Genomic DNA, 22,426 nt, shown 5'->3' on the forward strand with positions numbered 1-22,426 from the left:
AGCAATAAAACAATACGAATTCAAGCCAAATAAGGTTGAATTAAAATAGTACCAGGCTACGAAGACATCTTCATTCATTGAAGTCGTGTGTCAAGTGTGAGCGACTTTGCCTAAAATCACTTTCTACTATAATCGTATCATCCTTCTGCTTCAATTTGACAAAAAAAAAAAACTAACACAACAAATTACCACCAAAATTGTGCTTTAAAATTACCACTTCACTTTGATTAGCCAAAGTTGTGTTCATACAGTAGAATTTTGTAACGAAGTTGTGCCAAGTGACACGATTTCTCCCGTAATTTTTTAAAATATTCAAATTGCATCATTTATGTAAAAAAAATCAAAAAATTGATTTTTTTAAGTTATTAGAAAAAAAATAAAAATAAAAACTGAAATTTACTAACGTAGGCTAAAAATATTTTATATATAACTAAAATAAGTAAGCAGAGCACACAAAGAAATAAGAAAATGAGAAAATTATGTATAAAATTAGAGCAAGATGAAGGATAATCAAATTGTATGACAAATTTGAGTAAAATTTGAATTAGTAACTAAACTAATGGCAGAATTTAGACCTTTATAAGAGAAAATGCCATCATGATGGTTGAAATATCTAATTGAATAGAGAGGAATTATGATAAAATAAGACAATCAAAAGAGAAGAAAGACTTCAAGAACACATTTACATTTGTTTCCAAATGTGTACTATTCACACAAATGGAAAAATGTGAATGTTTATTGCTTGTTTTTATTGATTTATAATGATATGCAATGATGAAAAAGCAAGAGAATTGTTGCAACACTACCTTTCGCTTAGGAGCCAGAAACACGAAGAAAGTCAATTGTACAATTAAGTTTGACATTTTTAGCCTTGTTTTATTTCATTGTGTATGTGCATGACATGCCAAATATTCAAGTTTGAAGGCACGAACATAGCATAATCAAGACAAAGGAACAATTTTAGCCCAAACAAAAATCGATTCTTTGCACGGTAAAATCGATTCTCTACTAGCTAAAATCAATTCTCTGATGGTAGAAAATGATTTTCAATGTTCTCTTTCTTTAAAACGTGAATTTTGGTTGAGGAAATTTATGAATAGTTTTTCTTCAAAATTCTACTCAGATTCTTATATACCATTCTCAATGTAATTCTTGAATTTTATTTTATATAGTTATTTTGTGTAAGTGTATATATCTTTTTGTGTATATATCTTTTTGAAATGATGTTTCATTTGTTAATCCTTGACCATCTTTGAGTTACAACAAAAGATTTTTCAGTGTTTGAATGTGGTGACGACAAAAATGGAGTCATTATAGTTGGGAACGACTCCAGTTTCGATTCCAAGTCACTTCGGTACTGTGGTGGGCATGGTTTGTTTAAAAGGTGGTGAGGAAGGAGGACCACATTGACAAAGATTTGATTTGCAGATAGAATGTTAAATTGTGAGCAATGAGGGTTTCGAACCATCCAAAACTCTCATTATGGTGAGGCACAAAGGTTGATTTTACTTTAAGTACTTCTAAGTTAACAGGGCTTTGTGGTGTCCATTAGAGTGAGATGTGAAGGTGGTGAAGACAATATGGCCTTTTGAAGAGGTGGTGTGGGATGTGAGAACAATGAGAGTTGTCAACATTTATAAATGGTTATCAATTAAAATAAATTTTTTATTTTATTTAGACTAATCACACATGATTTATTTAAATTGAATTTCTACTTGTTTAAATTTAATTTCAACAAATTTTTTTTAAATAATAACTCACATTTCATTTTAAATAATAACTCACATTTTATTTTAAACTAATTTTAATTATAAGGGTATAATTGTAATCTTATAATTTGATCAATTCAATTTTTTTAATCTATCACACTCATCAAATCACTCACAAACTTCTCCTTCACTTCTTTTCACTTTCATGTTTTTTTCCCTTAATCCAAACAACCTCACTTTCCACTCTCTTTACTTTCAAATCCATTCTTTTTCACTTCTTCAAATCCATCCTAAATTGAAATAAAGTCTTATAATGTGATATTATAGATAAGAGACATGATCAATATATACAAGTTCCAAAGTATAAAAAAAAGGAAAAATGTTTCAAATAAAAGTCAGATGCATCACACATGTGTGATTCCAAAGTTTTATGATAATTTTTTAAAAAAGTGTTTATATAAGTTTATGATTCTTTAAATTCAATTCTAATAAAGAGGAAAATAATCACTTACATTATCTATTATTTTTTTTTATAGAAAGTTAATCCTTGAATCCATAGAGAGATGTTTTCCATCTACAAGAAGAGATGATGGATAAGACACTCTATGTTGTGCTTCGCAAGAGAGAAAGAAGAATGCGAAAGAGGAACAAGAAACGCATAATACAGAGTGAGTGAGTGAGGCCTGTTTTGGGGAAAAAAAAATAAGGTTTTGAATTGCTTGTGGGCCAACGGGCTAACCTGCCCCACCTCGTTGTAGGCTTGCGCGAGCTATGGGTTATGTGGATCAAACTTACATGGGCAAGCGAACTCAGAACCCCAACTTGCCCCACTCTTTTAATTGTGGGCCTACGGGTTGGGTTCGACCCGCCTGGCCCGTCTCCCTTTGTCAACCCTACTCAAAAGGCACATGTAATTGTAAAATACCCGCATGTGAATGGAGAAACCAGATTGAACCTATGAAAAAGGGAAAACAATAACTTACTCATTTGAAGAAACTAATGGGACAGACTTGAAGAACTCACTGCGAGATATTCGAACAATTGAACAAAAAAAACTCTAGAAAAGTGGTTTTTAGAGAGATGGTGATTTTATATAAAATAAAATTCAGTTACTTTAAATCTTTATATAGCTTAAACATTTTATTATTAAAATATTATAGTGTTCTCATTTTATAAAAAACCATCATTGTTTTTAAGTCATTTTCACATTTAATCTTTAAGTTAAGAAAAACATTATCATTGTATATAAACGAAGTTTATATTTATCTAAAATTTAAGGACTTATAAAATAAATAGTGATTTTAATAACTATACTCGATTATTTTATTCATAAAAGGTTCATCTATAAATTGATTTGACGTTAATCAAGTTTCATTTTATAAAAATCACAATCTCTTTAGAAACTTTTTCTAGAACTTCCTTTGCTATCTCTCTAAGTTTAAAAGTTTGTCTCTCATTTGTTAAACCACTAAAGACCACTAGTGGATTCGTGGTGGAGAGGTCTACACTTCTGACTAATAAAAATCTCAAACTGAGTAAGTTCATTTTTTCTCTATTTTTAAGTTAATTTAGTGTTTTTGGACATACGTGATTCTAATATCCATGCATGTGACTAAAAAATTGCTCAAAGTAATACTTTGTTTAGATATGATCATAATGATATGGTTAGATATATGATTTGATGTCTATAGGTAATTAGAGCATATATGAGGCTAAAGCTCTAGGAGCAACTTTGAGTCAAGGGTTTTTTTTTACACCAAGTAAGGGGAGCTAATTTTAAAATTAATTGTACTGATGATTGATGAAGTGTGAATTCTATGATGATGATTTATGAAGAATTTGGTTATGTGAAACCTGCTGTAGAATGATAATTTTACATGTATGAAATGATTTGTTAAATTAATGCTTTGTTTGTAATTTTGAGTTGCCTACATTGATGATATCTCTAAATTTGTTGGGTGACCTGATTGAACTTATTTAAGGTTGTTTTATAAGTAATATTATCCATGTTTTCAATTGAGAATGAGTGAAAAACTTAAACAAGTTGCTTAGGATTATATTATTAGCATAATTGACTTGCATAATTCCGCATACTCATTGGGTGAGCATGTGACTAGCTAGCGAGAATCCTAATTTACAAGTCAGAGACCTCCAACATTTTAATTCACTAGGTGAGCTTATCAAAAGTGGTCCTAGGGGGCATACTTGCTCACCAAGTCAAAGCATGATTGGGTGAGTTTGAGAATTGTTCAAAATAGAATGTCTTAATTACTCACACCAAGAGGGGGGGTGAATTGGTGAAATGTAAAAACAATGTTTTCTTTAAATCTTTTTCGCAAAGGAGATGCCTCTAAAAACTTTCTTGAAACGCAAGGAAAAAGATTTGTTTTTGCAACGAAAATATAATCGATTAAGTACAGTAAGAAGTCGACTGAATAAAATAGTGCAGGGATAGAAAGATCAAACGTTGAGTTTTTATACTGGCTCGACCAAGCCTACATCCAGTGTCCTTCCAACCACAGGAAGTCAATGCACTATAATGATCAAGGTTTTTACAACAAGGTTTTTATGCGACCTCACGTCAAAAATATAAAACACCTCTCTAACCCTCTAATCAAAATATAGGCATATACAAACAGACTAGCAACAAGAATCTCCTCTCCTGCAGTCTACACCCTTTGAGCCACCCTCAAAGTCAAGAACGCAACACGCTCTTCTTTCTATAATCACAACAGGGAACCTCAATCCAATCTTTACAAGATTGTAGCCTCCAATCTCTCAGTTACACCCAATGTGCAGATTTGATCAGCCTGTGTAAGTGCAGTTAACTTGCTCTTCAAGAATCCACAAGGAGATGATCACTACGGTCACTTCTTGTTTCTTGGAGCTCTTTCTCTCTTTCTGTAAGTATGCACTTTCTGCAAAAGATATCACAAAAATGTTAGATTCACACAAGTTTCTACAGAAATCAAGTTTGCGTCAATTTATAGATTTTCACAGTTCAGACGCATTTTAATCGACTTAGCTGCTAATGCAGTCGAATATAACAATTCTGTTATAACAGTTAGCAGCAATCAATGCAGTTAATTGAATGTACAATTAATGCAGTCGAATCACATTTAATGCTTAGTCAACATATTTAAAAATATAGTCGTTGTACCATTTAATACAAGCATTAATAGAATTTCAAAATTGTAACAGACTAAGTCGAATGCAGGTTGCATGTAATCGACTATGTAACACAGTTAAACAAAGTTTTGATAAACTTTCACTTTGAAAATCTCACAGCACACTTTGAAAATGGTTTGTGCAGAGCCACGAGTTTTAATCGACTCAGATCATAATGAAGTTGACTTAAAACTGTTGTTTTGCCACACACTTAAAAGTTCAACATAAGTGCTTGTGGTTTTCCTTCTATAAAACATCAGACATGCATTCACAAATAAACTTAATTATATAGCACAGTGAAATGCAATGTATCAACACAATCATGTTCTCAATGCTTTAAACAGATTTACACATTTATTAAAACATATAGCATGTAAGCAATAGAACATGTGACACATAAACAATACATGTGTTATTAATTATGTTGTCATCATAAAAAACCAGAAGCTCTGAGATTGTAGGTTCAGCTAAACCAGTGCTCCCCTATCAACAATCTCAACAATCTCCCCCTTTTTTGATGATGCACAACCATGATTAATAAACAATCGTGTTGTACAAATCAAATCATGTGAAATCAAAATGTATCAGATCAAATGATCAAAATATATCAGAGCAAATGTTGAAATTTCTCATTTTGATTCAGAGCAAAAAATATCAGTTCATATTAGAGCAAAATATCATGGCAATACTCTATCATTCTCCTCCTTTGTGCATTAACAAAAAAGGTATGCTTTATGATACTGATATGCTGATATGCTTTATGATACTGATATGCTGATATGCTTTATGATATTGATATGTTGATATGCTTTATGATACTGATATGCATCAATAAATCATATTAATCAAACAATAATGCTCCCCCTGTCATAGATAATCACATGATACATATTTAATCTCCCTATAAAGTGTAGGCATGTGAAATGATTTAAAATCTTATGTTATGCTCCCTTACCATTATGCATGTTTTATAATCAAAACCCAAATGCACAATGCAATTTTCATAGAAAGTAATGTCAGAGCATATACATAAGCATGTGACAGAATTGTATCAAGACAGAATATGTGCAAACACATCAATATAGCATAGATACAATTTCAATCAATAATCTCAATATCATCTCAAGTAATTTCAATCACTAATAAGAATAGAGATATATTGAAAATGAAACAATCAACAATATATGATCAATAAGCAAAATAACCAAATTCCAAATCATGGAATTTATAACCCCTGTTAATCAGTAATCGATTGATCCACTGTTGCAATCGACTTCATTGCTTTCCATTTGAATTGTATCTCCAGTAGTTAATCCAGAAGCAATATTCCTGCAAAACCTTTCAAAATCTTTCCAGATCAAGCATTTTAGAATCATTTTAATACAAGAATTATTACAGGTATATTCTGTGTGTAAATGTATGAATGTAATAGTAAACAGTAAATCAATCAACTTCATACACCACACAATCGATTTTAATCAGATAAAAACCATTACTTTATACTACTTTCATTTAAGATTCCTAATTCATTTCGAATAGTATAAAATCTTTCTTAGTTCAATGGTTTTGTAAAAATATCAACCCATTGATGTAAGGTATCTACATATTCGACCTTAATTTCACCCTTGAGGATGTGGTCTCGTATGAAGTGATGCCTTATTTCAATATGCTTAGTTTTAGAATGAAGAACAAAATTTTTAGTCAAATTTATTGCACTTGTGTTATCGCATCCTCTTGATCCAAAGAGACTGAGCACAATAGCTACCAGCTGCTATGTATTCAGCTTCTGTGGTAGATAATGTCACATAAGCTTGTTTCTTTGAATGCCAAGAGACTAAAGAAGATCCAAGTAGATGGCAAGTATCACTAGTGCTCTTTCTATCTAGCTTACAGCCTCCAAAGTCAGAATCACTATAACCTTCAAGAAAAATATTTGTACTGTTTGGATACCACAGTCCGAGACTTTTGGTTCCTTTAAGATATTTCAAAATTCTTTTTACAGCAGTTAGGTATGATTCTTTAGGTGAAGACTGAAATCTATCACAAAGACATACACTGTGCATGATGTCAAGTCTACTGTCAGTTAGATATAATAAAGATCCGACCATACCTCTGTACATCTTTTGCTCAACGTCCTTACCTGCTTCATCAAGATCTAGGTAGCAATTTGTAGCCATGGGAGTTGTAGCTTCCTTGCAATCCAGCATCTTGAATTTCTTTAACAGATCAATACAATACTTGGATTGGTGAATGAAAATACCATTTTTAGCTTGCTTGACTGGAAGACCAAGAAAGTAATTAAGCTCTCCCATAATAGATATCTCAAACTCATCCTGCATAGTCTTGAAAAATTCTTTGCACAAAGTAGGATTAGTTGATTCGAAGATAATATCATCAACATAAATTTGAACATACAATTTATCTTTATTTGAACTTTTAATGAATAAAGTTGAGTCGACTTTACCCCTGGAGAATCCCTTCTTTACCAGAAATTCACTTAGTCGCTCATACCATAACCTTGGCGCTTGCTTCAACCCATACAAAGCCTTTTTGAGCCTGAAGACATGGTTTGGATGTTCAAAATCCTCAAATCCTGGTGGTTGTTCCACATAAACTTCCTCTTTAATATATCCATTTAGAAATGCACTTTTGACATCCATTTGATATAGCTTGAATTTCATCACTGATGCAATAGCAAGAAGAATTCTTATTGCCTCTAGTCTAGCTATGGGTGCATATGTTTCATTATAATCGATTCCTTCCTCTTGGTAGTAGCCTTTTGCAACTAATCTTGCTTTATTTTTTATGATTTCTCTTGAATCATCCATCTTATTTCTGAAAACCCATTTTGTGCTTATGACCTGTAGGTTAACTGTTCTTGGTACCAGTTCCCATACATTATTCCTTTTAAACTGGTTAAGTTCCTCTTGCATGGCCATCATCCAATTTTCTTCTGCAAGAGCATCTTCAACCCTTTTTGATTCAATCTTAGACACGTATGCAACATTCATGCAGAACTGATTCAGTTGTCTTCTTGTAGACACACCTCTTGTAATATCACCATTTATGTTGCCTATAGAGACATTTTTAGAAACTTTCCATTCCTTAATCGATTCGTTTATGGGATAATCGATTACGTCTTCGGAATTCTCTTTTTCTAAAATTTCCTCATTTTCTTCCTCTTCTCCAGCAGAGTTGTCAGCTTCTATAGATTTTATATTCTGTTGAGAATTAGCAATTGTTTCAACATACTCGTCAAACGCAACGTGAACCGATTCTTCAACACACATTGTTCCCTTATTGTATACCCAGTAAGCTTTGCTTGTAAGTGAATATCCTATAAAAATTGCTTCATCAGCCTTGGAGTCAAACTTACCAAGGTTTTCCTTTCCATTGTTTAGTACAAAACATTTGCATCTGAAGATCCTTAGATGTGATATATTTGACTTTCTTCCTTTGAAAAGTTCATATGGAGTTACTTTCAACAATGATCTTATCATAGTTCTGTTCAACACATAGCATGTTGTACTTACTGCATCTGCCCATAAATACTTTGGCATGTTCCTTTCATTGAGCATTGTTCTTGCTAGCTCTTCCAATGTCGTATTATTTCTTTCAACCACACCATTTTGTTGAGGTGTTCTAGGTGCTGAGAAATTGTGAGATATTCCCATTTCTGCACAGTATTCATCAAATTCTTCATTATGAAATTCTTTGCCATGGTTACTTCTAATCGATTTGATTCTGAGTTCCTTCTCATTTTGAATGATATCAGCAAACTTCTTAAACACTTTGAATGTGTCACTCTTGACAGGAATGAAGAAGGTCCAAGTGAAGCGAGAATAGTCATCCACAATTATTAATCCATAAGAATTTCCACCTAGACTTTTCACCCTTGAGGGATCGAATAAATCCATGTGTAGAAGTTGTAGAGGTATGGATGTTGACATCTCCCTTTTGTTCTTGAAGGACTGCCTAGTTTGTTTTCCCTTTTGGCATGCATCACATAGTCTCTCAAAAGCGTAGCGAATGTTGGGAAGACCAATAACAAGATCCTTTGATACAAGTTTGTTCAGTTGACCCATGTTGATGTGTGCTAGTCTCTTGTGCCACAACCAAGCATCATCTTCCTTAGTCATCAAACAAACGACAAATTTGAATGACGTTTCTTTGAAGTCGATTATGTAGATATTATTATATCTTTTTCCCACAAGTAACAACTCATCAGTTGAACCGTTGCTGATCAGGCAATATTTAGGTTCAAAAGTGATCTTCAACCCTCTATCACATAACTAAATGATGCGGAGTAGATTGTGCTTTAACCCTTCAACAAGAAGTACATTCTTAATTTCATAGGAAGAAGGAGTTTTGATTTTACATATACCGATGATCTTTCCTTTGTTGTTGTCGTCGTCTGTGACATAACCAGAAGTTTTGTGAGATATACTAATGAACTTTGTTGGATCTCCTATCATATGACTTGAGCATCCACTGTCATGGTACCACATGGAGCTTTTCGTTCCTTGTCTCAAGCATTGTTCTGCTGTCTCAGATTTTGCCATCATGATGAGATTCTTTCCATGTACACTTTCTTTGTTTTCACTTTGAATCCTATCATCTTTCTTCATATTGTGAAATCTCGTAAATCTTTCAGCCTGCAGATTTAATCTTTGTGATCTGGAACTGAACTTTTTGACACAAGTAACTTCTTTGTTTTGTGAAATCCCTATTTCAAAATATTCATAGAAGCCATTTTCACGATCATTCGATTTAAGGAAAAAGATAATCGACTAATTTTTCAAATATCGTATGAAAATCCGCTCTGATACCAATTGTTGAAAATAAAATGACTAAATTTCTCACACCAAGAGGGGGGCGAATTGGTGAAATGTAAAAACAATGTTTTCTTTAAATCTTTTACGCAAAGGAGATGCCTTTAAAAAATTTCTTGAAACACAAGGAAAAAGATTTGTTTTTGCAGCGAAAATATAATCGATTAAGTACAGTAAGAAGTCGACTGAATAAAAGAGTGCAAGGATAGAAAGATCAAACGCTAAGTTTTTATACTGGTTCGGCCAAGCCTACATCTAATGTCCTTCCAACCATAGGAAGTTAATGCACTATAATGATCAAGGTTTTTACAACAAGGTTTTTATGCGACCTCACGTCAAAAATATAAAACACCTCTCTAACCCTCTAATCAAAATATAGGCATATACAAACAGACTAGCAGCAAGAATCCCCTCTCCTGCAGTCTACACCCTTTGAGCCACCCTCAAAGTCAAGAACGCAACATGCTCTTCTTCCTGTAATCACAACAGGGAACCTCAATCCAATCTTTACAAGATTGTAGCCTCTAATATCTCAGTTACACCCAATGTGCAGATTTGATCAGCTTATGTAGGTGCAGTTAACTTGTTCTTCAAGAATCCACAAGGAGATGATCACTACGGTCACTTCTTGTTTCTTGGAGCTCTTTCTCTCTTTCTGTAAGTATGCAATTTCTGCAAAAGATATCACAAAAATGTTAGATTCACACAAGTTTTTACAGAAATCAAGTTCGCGTCAATTTATAGATTTTCACAGTTTAGACGCATTTTAATCGACTTAGCTACTAATGTAGTTGAATATAGCAATTCTGTTATAGTAGTTAGCAACAATCAATGCAGTTAATTGAATGTACAATTAATACAAGCATTAACAGAATTTCAAAACTGTAACAAACTTAGTCGAATGCAGGTTGCATGTAATCGACTATGTAACACAGTTAAACAAAGTTTTGAAAAACTTTCACTTTGAAAATCTCAGAGCATACTTTGAAAATGGTTTGTATAAAGCCACGAGTTTTAATCGACTCACTTCATAATGAAGTCGACTTAAAACTGTTGTTTTGCCACACACTTAAAAGTTCAACATAAGTGCTTGTGGTTTTCCTTCTATAAAACATCAGACATGCATTCCCAAATAAAATCAATTATATAGAACAGTGAAATGCAATGTATCAACACAATCATGTTCTCAATGCTTTAAACAGATTTACACATTTATTAAAACATATAACATGTAAGCAATAGAACATGTAACACATAAACAGTACATGTGTTTTTAATTATGTTGTCATCATAAAAAACCATAAGCTCTGAGATTGTAGGTTCAGATAAACCAGTGCTCCCCTATCAACAATCTCAATAAGAATGTTGAAAACTTGAGAGCAAATGGGTGTTTGCCTTGTTAAGTGAGATAAAGTCATGTTGGGCGAGCTCGTATGTCGCTAAGCGATAGGGTTTTATGCAAAGTCAATGTCAGAGTTATGTTCTCATTAGGCGAACATAGTGATTGTTAGGCAAGTCTATTCCTAGTAGATACTCATTGAATGAGACACTTGCTCGCTAACTGAGAATATGTCATAAGAAAGGATGACTTAAGTTTAAATCTTGCAAATTGTATTATTAATTATATGAACTTGGATGGAATGAGAAGGTAGAATTCTTAGGGTGAGAATATTATAATGTGTTATATTGTGTGTAGTGTATTGACGACAATGATTAAAATGAAATCCTCTTGACTTTACTAGTAATTGGATTCACGTATATGAAAATAATTAGTTGTGAGAGTCGAGTGAGGTTAATATCTAAAGTTATTCTACCACACTCCATGGATTGGGAAACGGCCGAAACATGTTATAGTTATAGCTCCATAAAAGCAAGAGTAAATGAGTAATGGCAAGTGTATGGTCTCATGATGCTAGTCAGTATATCAATCCTCTAGAGGTTGTTTAAGATGTTTATCTATTTTTGAAATGACCTGAATGTAATGTGTGATTTCTTAAAAGGTGTATTTATGTTAAAAATTCATTGTTTAAAAGCTATGATTTAAATTTACACTAGCTTACCCATTTTTCTGTTTATTTGTTGTTTATTTGCGTGTGATGGTCATATGTTATATATGAGGAAAGGAAGTTGCAATTAAAAGGATTGAGAAGCGATGAGACTACTACTGGACGATTATAATATGATTGTTGCGTATGTATATAATTTTTGTATTGTACAGCTCATCTATTTTTTGTAAAACTTTATATATTTTGAAATTTTTCTTAAGTTTCAAGAAAGATTATAAATACATATTGTTAGATATATTAGATTATTAGATATCTAATATATCTTATCTTTATCTTTTATCTTTAGTTAGCTTGTTATTATTCCTTATTTGTATTTTGGGCTTAACCTATATTTCTTATATTATAAATAGGTTTAATTATTTTGGAGGTCCTTATTTTTGCATAATCGTCTCAATTAGGTCCTCGTATTTTCAAAGAGCTCAATTAGGTCCCTGTTTTTGTAAAATTGGCTCAATTAGAACCTTGTCGTTAATTAGAGTGGACAACGTTAAATTTTCTCTATCTTGACTTGTTGACTGTGCAATTTCTAATGACGTGGCGCATTGTGGTTGTCTTAGGTGGAATTTATGTTATTTTCAGTTTTAAATAAGTTAAATTTAATTAAATCATAACGTTTTATTAGGGATAACTTAGGATTTTAGTGGTTTGATTGTTGAGTCTGTGCGAAATACAACACAACTTCCCTTCTGTTCGACCTACCTCAACTTCTTCCATTTTTCAACTCCATACAAAACCAAAACCTTCCTTCAGAATCAAACACTTCAATTTCTACAAAATTCAAAATCGATTACATTCCCAATAATGTCCCACACACCACCGTAAGCCCTTTATTCCGATGAGCCAACCCCTCCATCCACCGCTATTGCCGCCCAAACCCCCGACTCCCACGCCGCCACACTCCTCCACCTTTCTTTCAACCAAGATTCTAAATGCTTCACCACGGCCATTGACCGCGACTTTCACATCTACAACTACGACTCTTTCCGGGAGATCTTCCGTCGCGATTTCGGCCCTGACAGCAGTGTTGGCCTCGTCCACATGCTCTTCCGCCCAACATACTCGCCTTTGTCGGTGGCCACATCGACCCTCGCTACCCCCAACAAGGTTATGATCTGGGACGACCACCAGTCCCGCTGCATCTGTGTTGAGACCTCGGCAAGCGCACCGGATCGTTCAAGTAATAAATCGGTAAGTCCGGAAATCGTTTCCCAAGAGATTTGTTTTGATTCACAGATTGATTAAAGTTTACTAATTTAGCGAATAATAAACGTAATTTTGTAGCAAACTTAAGATTAGCATATAGATATGTAAAATAAAGTAGTGAAAACAGATGAATTAAAGTTCACTGGGGTTAATTTTCAAGTTCATCACTCAAGTAATTTTTCTACTAACACAATCCCTCAAAATTAAGCATCAACATCCTAGGCGCATGCAGTCCTGATCTCTCAAATGACAGTTCAAAATCATTCAAACTAAATTACTAATCTCTTAGATAATTCAGTTATCAGATTTGCCTTAATCACAATGTCACAGATGACTAAAAATTTCCTCCTATGTCTAGGACTCGAAATCCTTTAGCAGTTCTATCCTAGGTCCGCGGTGTCATACATTTCTCAATGATTTAACAGTTCAAATAGCTTAGATTCTCATCATAGGCATGAATAATAAAGATAGAACACAAAATTCATACAAGATCATGCATTAATATAGAAATTACAAAGAGTTTCAAAAATGTACTCTCAACCCTAGTGAAATGGAGTTCTAGCTACACATATACATCATAGAAGCGATAAAGCATGGATTGGACGGTGGAAATTGGTGGTTTTCCACCATGGAAAAACCTAGATACGAGCTCTGCAGCGTCCTCTAGTCTCCTCCCCTCCAGACTTCTTCATTTCTGCCTCTGGATCGCGTTTTTAAAGAGAAGGGCCGTAAGTGATTTTTCGCTGGGCGACGAACGTACGTTCGCTGGGCGAGCGTCCATTGTTGGGCGAGCGTCAACTGTTGAGTCACGAGTGTTCGTTCGTTGGGCGAGCGTCCACCGCTCGCTGGACGAGCGTCCTCGCTGGTCGACGAGGCTCCTCTCGCTGGGCGAGCGTCCACTTGCTGGTCACGGGCGTTCACTCGCTGGACGAGCGTCCACTGCGAGCTGGACGAGCGTCCTCGCTGGGCGACGAGCGTCCACTCGCTGGGCGACGATCGTCCCCTCGCTGGGCGACGAACGTCCGTTCGCTGGGCGAGCGTTCGTTCAGGCTATTGCAAATAACGCTCTCCAAGTCTGTGATAGTATCCAATCCTTATTCTACTACGAAATAAGCAAACAAAAGCATCAAAACACACTTAAACAATCAAAACTATATTTACATCAACAATTATATACTTTTCATGAGAATTAACAATAAAACTCACTCAAAAGCACGACAATTTAAGCAACAAATATAAGCAAAGTTCACACCTATCAAACTCCCCCAAACTTATATATTTTCATGTCCTCATGAAAATAAACAATAACAAAAGAAAACGAACCCAACAAAGCAGTTAGTATTTCATCACATAATCTCTGTCACAAAAGTAAGGATTGTACCTACACCTCCAAATATTCAGATCAAATGTTATAACTTCTATATTGACAAGTTCTTGAATCCAAAATGATAAGACAACCAGAAAAAGAATAAAACAAATATGCTCAATCAGTGTTTACCTCCACCTGCAAGTGTTTACACTCTAATTCACACTCAGAGAGTCATAAACTACTTCATCAACTTTTGCAAGTCATCTCATATCACTTCAAACATTCTGATTTAAATCAAAAGGACTTTCTCAGGTTATAACTTGGCATAGCTAGAAGGAACATGGTTTTACAAGGAAACAAAACAACACTAAAGAAGAGGAGAACAAGAACATAGCAACATTGAAACTTTATTCAGCAACTACCTCTTCATTCATCACAAAACGCATTTTCTGAATTTTTCTCTAACTTTGATACTTTTTCATATTTACATGATACAATAACCCTCTTTTTTTCAAACAAGTTAAGATTCAACTGATTATGATTTCCCCCAAACTTAATTTCTACCTATCTCTTGACAATTATGTTTCTTGTTCTCTTCTTCTAGAGTGTTGAATAAGGTAGATTGTTCTGTAATAAGCTGAGGGTTCACAAAAATATAAATAAGGCTCAACAGGATAACAAAGGATGAATATTCACATATGGATAGTCATCTGGCCAAGTAGTTAATTTCAACAACAAATATTTCCTTTCTCAATTCTAAACCAGAATGCATTTGTATTAATAAGAATTATGCAAAAGCCGAATTCATAGCAATAACAACTTCTCACTTGCTCTCAAAGCTTTCTCAGTACACTCAGATATTCAAATTCTGGGTCACAATCAATTAGATTCAAGAACAAATCATATATAATCATAACACAAGTTCTAAAACTCAGATTTTGCAATAACAATCTGACAATCATGCCAGTTATCATGGACAGAATTCAAAATTCAAATTCAAACTTCAAACACACATTTCACAATCAAATCATTGCAGAAACATAATTCAATCCACACAACCAAACAAATTCAGATTCAATCCACACAACCAAAATAACTGAAAACATAAATAGATAGAGTTAGAAAGCTGGGTTGCCTCCCAGTAAGCGCTTGTTTAACGTCTTTAGCTTGACACTAAGAAGCTCTCTGTGGTTGAGCCAATGGTTTGAAATCATCCTTCATGAATATTATATGCATGGAATAAGAAGAAGAACTTATTCCTTTCAGATCAGAATTTGAACAACCTACAGCTCCTTTGTCCACTTTCAAGAATTCAATCAACTTTTCCCCTCTAGAGTGGATAAAGCATTGCTGATGATCACAGGTTTATTGTCATCTTTGTCAAGAAAAGCATACTTCAAATGTGAGAGTAGCAGCTTCAAGTCCAGCTTCTTTTCTTTTATCTCTTCTTCATCAGATGGAATCTCCTCTAAAGCATCCAGACTCTGTATACATTCATCAATTAATTTCTCTTCATCTGCAAGTAAAAATTCACAAGCATCAACAAGAGTTCTTTCAAGAGGTGATGATATATGCATCTTCTACTACTCCATGCGGATATTTGATCGATCTGTCTGCCAATTGTAGAGTCATGCGTGTGGGCTTCAACTCTAATTCTCCAATCTTTTTAAACATAGACAGAGGCATAAGATTGATGCTGGCTCCAAGATCAATTAACGCCTTCCCAATAGCCAGTTTACCAATGGTGCATGGAATTGTAAAAGTGCTTGGATCTTTAAACTTTGGAGGAAGCAACTTCTGAATGATAGCACTGCACTGGCCCTGTACTTCTATAGTTTCTTCCTCAATATACTTTCTCTTCTTTGTGAGCAAATCTTTCATGAATTTCGAATAAGAAGGTATTTGCTTCAGTGCTTCTGAGAAGGGCATCTTGATTTCCAACTTCTTGAAAATATCAATGAAGCTCTTGTAATGTCTTTCCTTCTCCTTTCTAGAGAAAACCTTTGGATATGGAAGAGGTTTCTAGTACACCTATTCTTTCTTTTTCTCTCCCTCTCTCTCTTTTTCACTTTCTCTATCCTCTTTCTCTTCTTCTTTATCTCCCTCTTTACTCATCTCATCTTTTTCTTCAATCAAATTTTTTTTATTCTCTCTTCCTTCCAGAATTGTTCCTGATCTTGTAGTAATAACTTTACAGTCTTCCTTTGGATTTACTTCAGTGTTTGCCCCAAAGTCCTTCTCTGGTTTTTCTTCCAACTTAGCTAATTGACCCACTTGAATCTCCAAATTCCTAAGTGAGGCTTCTGTACTTTTATGGTTGGAGATTGATACCTGCATAAACTGCTGAAGAGTTTCTTCCAGTTTTGAAGTTCTGTCTGTCAGAGTAGGTTGTTGCTGAAAGTTCTGTGGAGGTGGTCTGTTGAACGGAACAGCTTGTCCCATACTCGGATGAGGTCTCCATCCTTGATTAAAACTTTGATGTTGATCATATTTTGGCTGAAGACCTTGATTTCCCATATAATTCACTTCTTCATGAGACATTCTTTGCACTACACATTGACCATTGTTATGGTTTCCTTCGCATAATTCACAACTTTGAAAACTCTGATGTTGAGCTTGAGAAACATTCTGCAGTTCATTAGGTAGCTGAGATAACTTCTTCATTAATGTCTCAAGTTGCTGAGTCATAATCTTGTTCTGAGCTAATAAAGCATCTTGAGATTGAAGCTGAAGAACACCTTTTTGTTGAAATTGGGCTCTTTCACTCTGAACTTCATTATCATTCGCAGCCATGTTTTCAATCAGATCATGTGCTTCTTCAGGCGTCTTCCATCTGATACTACCTCCAGCTGATGCATCTAACATTAACTTTGTTTGAGATTTCAGCCCTCCAAGAAACAGATTTAACATTGTAGGCTCATCAAATCCATGAGTAGGGGTTTTTCTCAATAGGCCTTTGAATCTATCCCATGCTTGACCTAGAGTTTCATCAGCATCCTGTTGAAAAGACGAGATCTCCTGCTTTCCTTTATTGACTTTGGACTGAGGGAAGAACTTATTCAGAAATTTTGCAACTACATCATCCCAGACTGTCAGACTATTCTCTGGAAAGGAATTCAGCCACATTTTTGCATTACCAGCCAATGAGAATGGAAATAAGTTGAGTCGGATTGCTTCATCTGGAACCTGGTGAATCCTCACTGTATTACAGATCTCCATGAAAGTAGCCAAGTGAGTGTATGGATTCTCGTGGGATAATCCATGAAACTGATTGTTCTGCACCAGATGAATAAGAGCTGGCTTCATCTCCATGTTAGCAGCATTCACCACTGGTCTTGCAATACTGTTGAAGTGCAGAGGTCCTGAGAAAGTATTATAATCTGCAAGAGTACGTCTTCCTTGCCCAGAACCTTCTCCAGTACGATTATCTTCCATTTCTTCTTTTTCTTGCCTAGATGAAAAGTCCAGAATTTCTTCAGAGATAACAGAGGATTCTCTACTTTGTCTTCTTCTTCTACTATTATTCCTTCGAGCAGTTCTTTCAATTTCCGGATCAAAAAGTAATTTTCAACCTGTTCTCTGCTTCTCATACAAAACACAAACTAAAAAGAAACAATCCAAAAAGACACAATTTCTACAGATGGATAACAATTATGCATAAAAATTCAAATACAGTCACAATAAACACTTAAAAAAAATAACTAAAATCAACTAAACCAGATAAACAACAAACAATCAACGAAAACAAAAACAAATCCCCGGCAACGGCGCCAAAAACTTGTTGAGACCTCGGCAAGCGCACTGGATCGTTCAAGTAATAAACTGGTAAGTCTGAAAATCGTTTCCCAAGAGATTTGTTTTGATTCACAGATTGATTAAAGTTTACTAATTTAGCGAATAATAAACGTAATTTTGTAGCAAACTTAAGATTAACATATAGATATGTAAAATAAAGTAGTGAAAACAGATGAATTAAAGTTCACTGGGGTTGATTTTCAAGTTCATCACTCAAGTAATTTTTCTACTAACACAATTCCTCAAAATTAAGCATCAACATCCTAGGCGCATGCAGTCCTGATCTCTCAGATGACAGTTCAGAATCATTCAAACTAAAAATTTCCTCTTATGTCTAGGACTCGAAATCCTTTAGCAGTTCTATCCTAGGTCCGCGGTCTCATACATTTCTCAATGATTTAACCGTTCAAATAGCTCAGATTCTCATCATAGGCATGAATAATAAAGATAGAACACAAAATTCATACAAGATCATGCATTAATATAGAAATTACAAAGAGTTTCAAAAATGTACTCTCAACCCTAGTGAAATGGAGTTCTAGCTACACATATACATCATAGAAGCGATAAAGCATGGATTGGACGGTGGAAATTGGTGGTTTTCCACCATGGAAAAACCTAGATACGAGCTCTGCAGCGTCCTCTGGTCTTCTCCCCTCCAGACTTCTTCATTTCTGCCTCTGGATCGCGTTTTTAAAGAGAAGGGTCGTAAGTGATTTTTCGCTGGGTGACGAACGTCCACTCGCTGGGCGACGAACGTCCGTTCGCTGGACGACGATGGTCCACTCGCTGGGCGACGAACGTCCGTTCGCTGGGCGAGCGTTCGTTCAGGCTATTGCAAATAACGCTCTCCAAGTCTGTGATAGTATCTAATCCTTATTCTACTACGAAATAAGCAAACAAAAGCATCAAAACACACTTAAACAATCAAAACTATATTTACATCAACAATTATATACTTTTCATGAGAATTAACACTAAAACTCACTCAAAAGCACGACAATTTAAGCAACAAATATAAGCAAAGTTCACACCTATCAATCTGCGAGCTATCCTTCCGCTCTGAGGTGAAGGGCATCCGGCTCCGGCACGACCGCATCATGGTGGTCATGGTGCACAAGATCTTTGTGTACAACTTCTCCGATCTCAAGGTGCTGCACCAAATTGAAACCATCGCTAACCCTAAGGGCGTCTGCAACCTATCCCCAATTTTTCCTAAACACACTCAACAATCAAACACAAAATCCCTTAAGTTATCCTTAATAAAACGTTGTGTTTTGATTAAATTTAACTTATTTAAAACTTAAAATAACATAAATTCCACTTAGCCAACTACATTGTGCCACGTCAATAATAATTACACAGTTAGCAAGTCAAGATAGATAAATTTTAACGTTGTCCACTCTAATTAACGGCAAGGTTCCAATTAAGCCAATTTTACAAAACAGGGACCTAATTGAACTCTTTGAAAATACGAGGACCTAATGGAGATGATTCTGCAGAAATAGGGACCTCCGAAATGATTAAACCTTATAAATAAATAACCTTATGTGTATATTCAACACAAGAAAGATTAATCTCATCCATATCTTTTAGTATATTGAACATTATATCTAGAGCCTAAGGTTCTTTGAGGAAAACATTTTCGTCCCCTCTGCCACTACACTCACTGTATCAGTGGTAGCGTTGACTATTGTCGTTGTTGACAACAACGCCATCTAACACCACTATCGACAACGATGTCGTCTATCGCCACTACTGGAGTTTTAGTTTTGACTGGCGACCATATAATTTTGATTGTCTCGGCCAGGTGACCACCGTGCTCTCAACGCTTTTTGAAGTTGTGGATTTGCTCCCTTTTTTGACGATGATGTCTTTGTTTCCTCTTTTAGGATCAATGCTTGGTGTCTTGATTGGAAAATCTAGGATTTCTAGGGGGTTTTCTCTCTTGTTCATCCATGGCTTCTTCCTCTTTTGACCTCTCTTTTGTCACCAATGTGTTTGACCCGTTCATATACATGTTTTCTCCAATAGTAAATATGACTTTTGTTAGTTTGTTTATAACTATAATGGCTCTTCAACAATGGTTATTTTTATCAACTAAATATCAACAACGATTTGCAAGAAGATATTTATATGGAGCCACCTTCTAAATTTGTTGCTTAAGGGAGTCTTCTGGGTTGGTATGTCATTTTCTATGTCGTCTTCGCAAATCATTAACAATTTAATATCACTCAAGTACAAAAACATATATCTTCACCAAGTCTTTATATGGATGGAAAATTGATTATATTTGTAATAAGTTTGATATATACGATTTATATACACGAGCTTGAAGAGAAATGTTATATATATTAGATTATTAAATATCTTATGTATCTTATCTTTATCTTTAATCTTTAATTAGATTGTTATCATTCCTTATATGTATTTTGGGCTTAAGCTATATTTATTCTACTTTAAATATAGTACCTATGTGTATATTCAACACTATGCTTATGTTTTAGTTCATGGCTTAATACAATATTTATATACTATTTTTTAGTTATTTATTATTCAACTTCTTTAACTTTTATAAATTATTTGTTTTTTTACAAAGGATTATCTTCGTATAGTTATATTATTATCGATTCTTATAAGCTTCTCTAATTGATATTTTAATCTTAGAAGAAAAATTATTTTATATTTTCAAATGGGTGGAGATAGTGTTTTGTTTTTTTGGCAAAAGAAGATAAAAAAAACTGGTTATACATATATCAATTTTTTATTATAAAAACGTGTTTGGAAACAACGATCTAAAATTTAACACTATAATTTTAAATTGTAATTCAGAAAAAATATCGTTTGAAGTTTAAGTTTTATAACTTTTAAACAATATATAATATAATGAATCGAAGTAAAAAAAAATTATTATTTAAAAATATAATAACATATTCATAAGTCATATTATATATACTAATTTAATTAAAATATGTTATATAAATATATTATGTAAATCCCTTTTAAGAATGTATAATGTTATGATTTGTGTTCAAAGAACCAAAGTCTATATTTGATTGTTTTTAATGTTATGTTCGAATACTTTTAATTTTAGTTTTATGTTTAAATATTTTTAAGAGTAAAATTTAAATTTTTTTATAGATAAAGTATAATTTTTGTTAAAATAAGATATTACATCCGTATATAATACATGATTCACTACGAAAACACTACTACAATAAAAATTGACATTTACAAATATACTAATACACATATAATTATAATATATCTGTACATATACTTTTTTTGGAAATATGTAGGGCAAATTAGTAAATATTCATAACACCTAAAAACAATTACAATATTTTTAAAAACTAACCATGTTTATTAATTTATTTACTTTATATATACACGAGTAAATTGTGAGAAGCGAGTACCTATAGTTACCTAGGGAATAGTGATGAAGATTAAAATTACTACTTACAATTATATAAATAGATACAAGATTTTTTTTTCTTAAACATAGGTATAGGAATTGGTAGTATAATACTTTATCTATTGTCACTCTTATAGGATCTTATTAAAAATGTAAGAAAAATAGGTATCCATTTAAAATCAAAGAAGATAAAAGATAATGTATGTAGTACAGTGTTTTTTTTTTTGCTTTAATATTGTTTTTGTAACAAAAAATAAATTCCAATAATTACAAAAAATTTATCTATCTGCCAGATTCAACTAATAAAAAGAATTTTGCCTCCATAGCATTTATATTTATAATTTATTAGCAATTGATAATGTAATGCAATGCAATATACCATATAAAGTTAATTAAAAGGCTTTTTAGATTACACTATTGTTCTAAATAGAGTTTAATTATTTTAATAAATAGTTTTTAGATAAGAAGCTTTCAAGTTAATGAAATGAAATTTATTCTAATTTTATTATTAAACTCTTATGAAGAATTTCTTTATATATTTCAATATTATTTTACTTCAGACTAGGTATTTTCATATTAAAATTATTTTTTTAAAAAAATAACTTCTCGATATTTAACGAAATTTAAGAAATACAAGCAACACGTATTTTCTATTTGTATTTGAAATTTATTAAGTTAAGAAATGAACGTACTCATCATTTTATAAATATTAAGTAATAGACTGTAATAAATAATTAAAAATCGAGAAAATGTATTACAAATATGATTTGGGTTAATTCCGTAAATTTATATTCACATGCAAAGTTTTGTTTTGGTATTGGATGGTTGTCTAAAATTATGTATATATACAAAATAAAAAATAAAAAAAATCACTTTTGTATATCTTGAGGTACACGAAATGTATATACGTATACGATGCCCCATTTCCA

The 22,426-nt window shown here is 33.4% G+C and overlaps 1 non-coding gene across 1 annotated transcript; it reads left to right on the forward strand.

Moving 5' to 3' along the window:
• Window positions 1-17,210: 17,210 nt before the first annotated feature.
• Window positions 17,211-17,317, forward strand: LOC128195142 (small nucleolar RNA R71). Its single transcript, XR_008246714.1, has one exon. It is a non-coding gene; the product is annotated as a small nucleolar RNA R71 (small nucleolar RNA).
• Window positions 17,318-22,426: the final 5,109 nt, after the last annotated feature.

Source organism: Vigna angularis, chromosome 1 (genome assembly GCF_016808095.1).
Source record: "Vigna angularis cultivar LongXiaoDou No.4 chromosome 1, ASM1680809v1, whole genome shotgun sequence".
Classification (NCBI taxonomy): domain Eukaryota; kingdom Viridiplantae; phylum Streptophyta; class Magnoliopsida; order Fabales; family Fabaceae; genus Vigna; species Vigna angularis.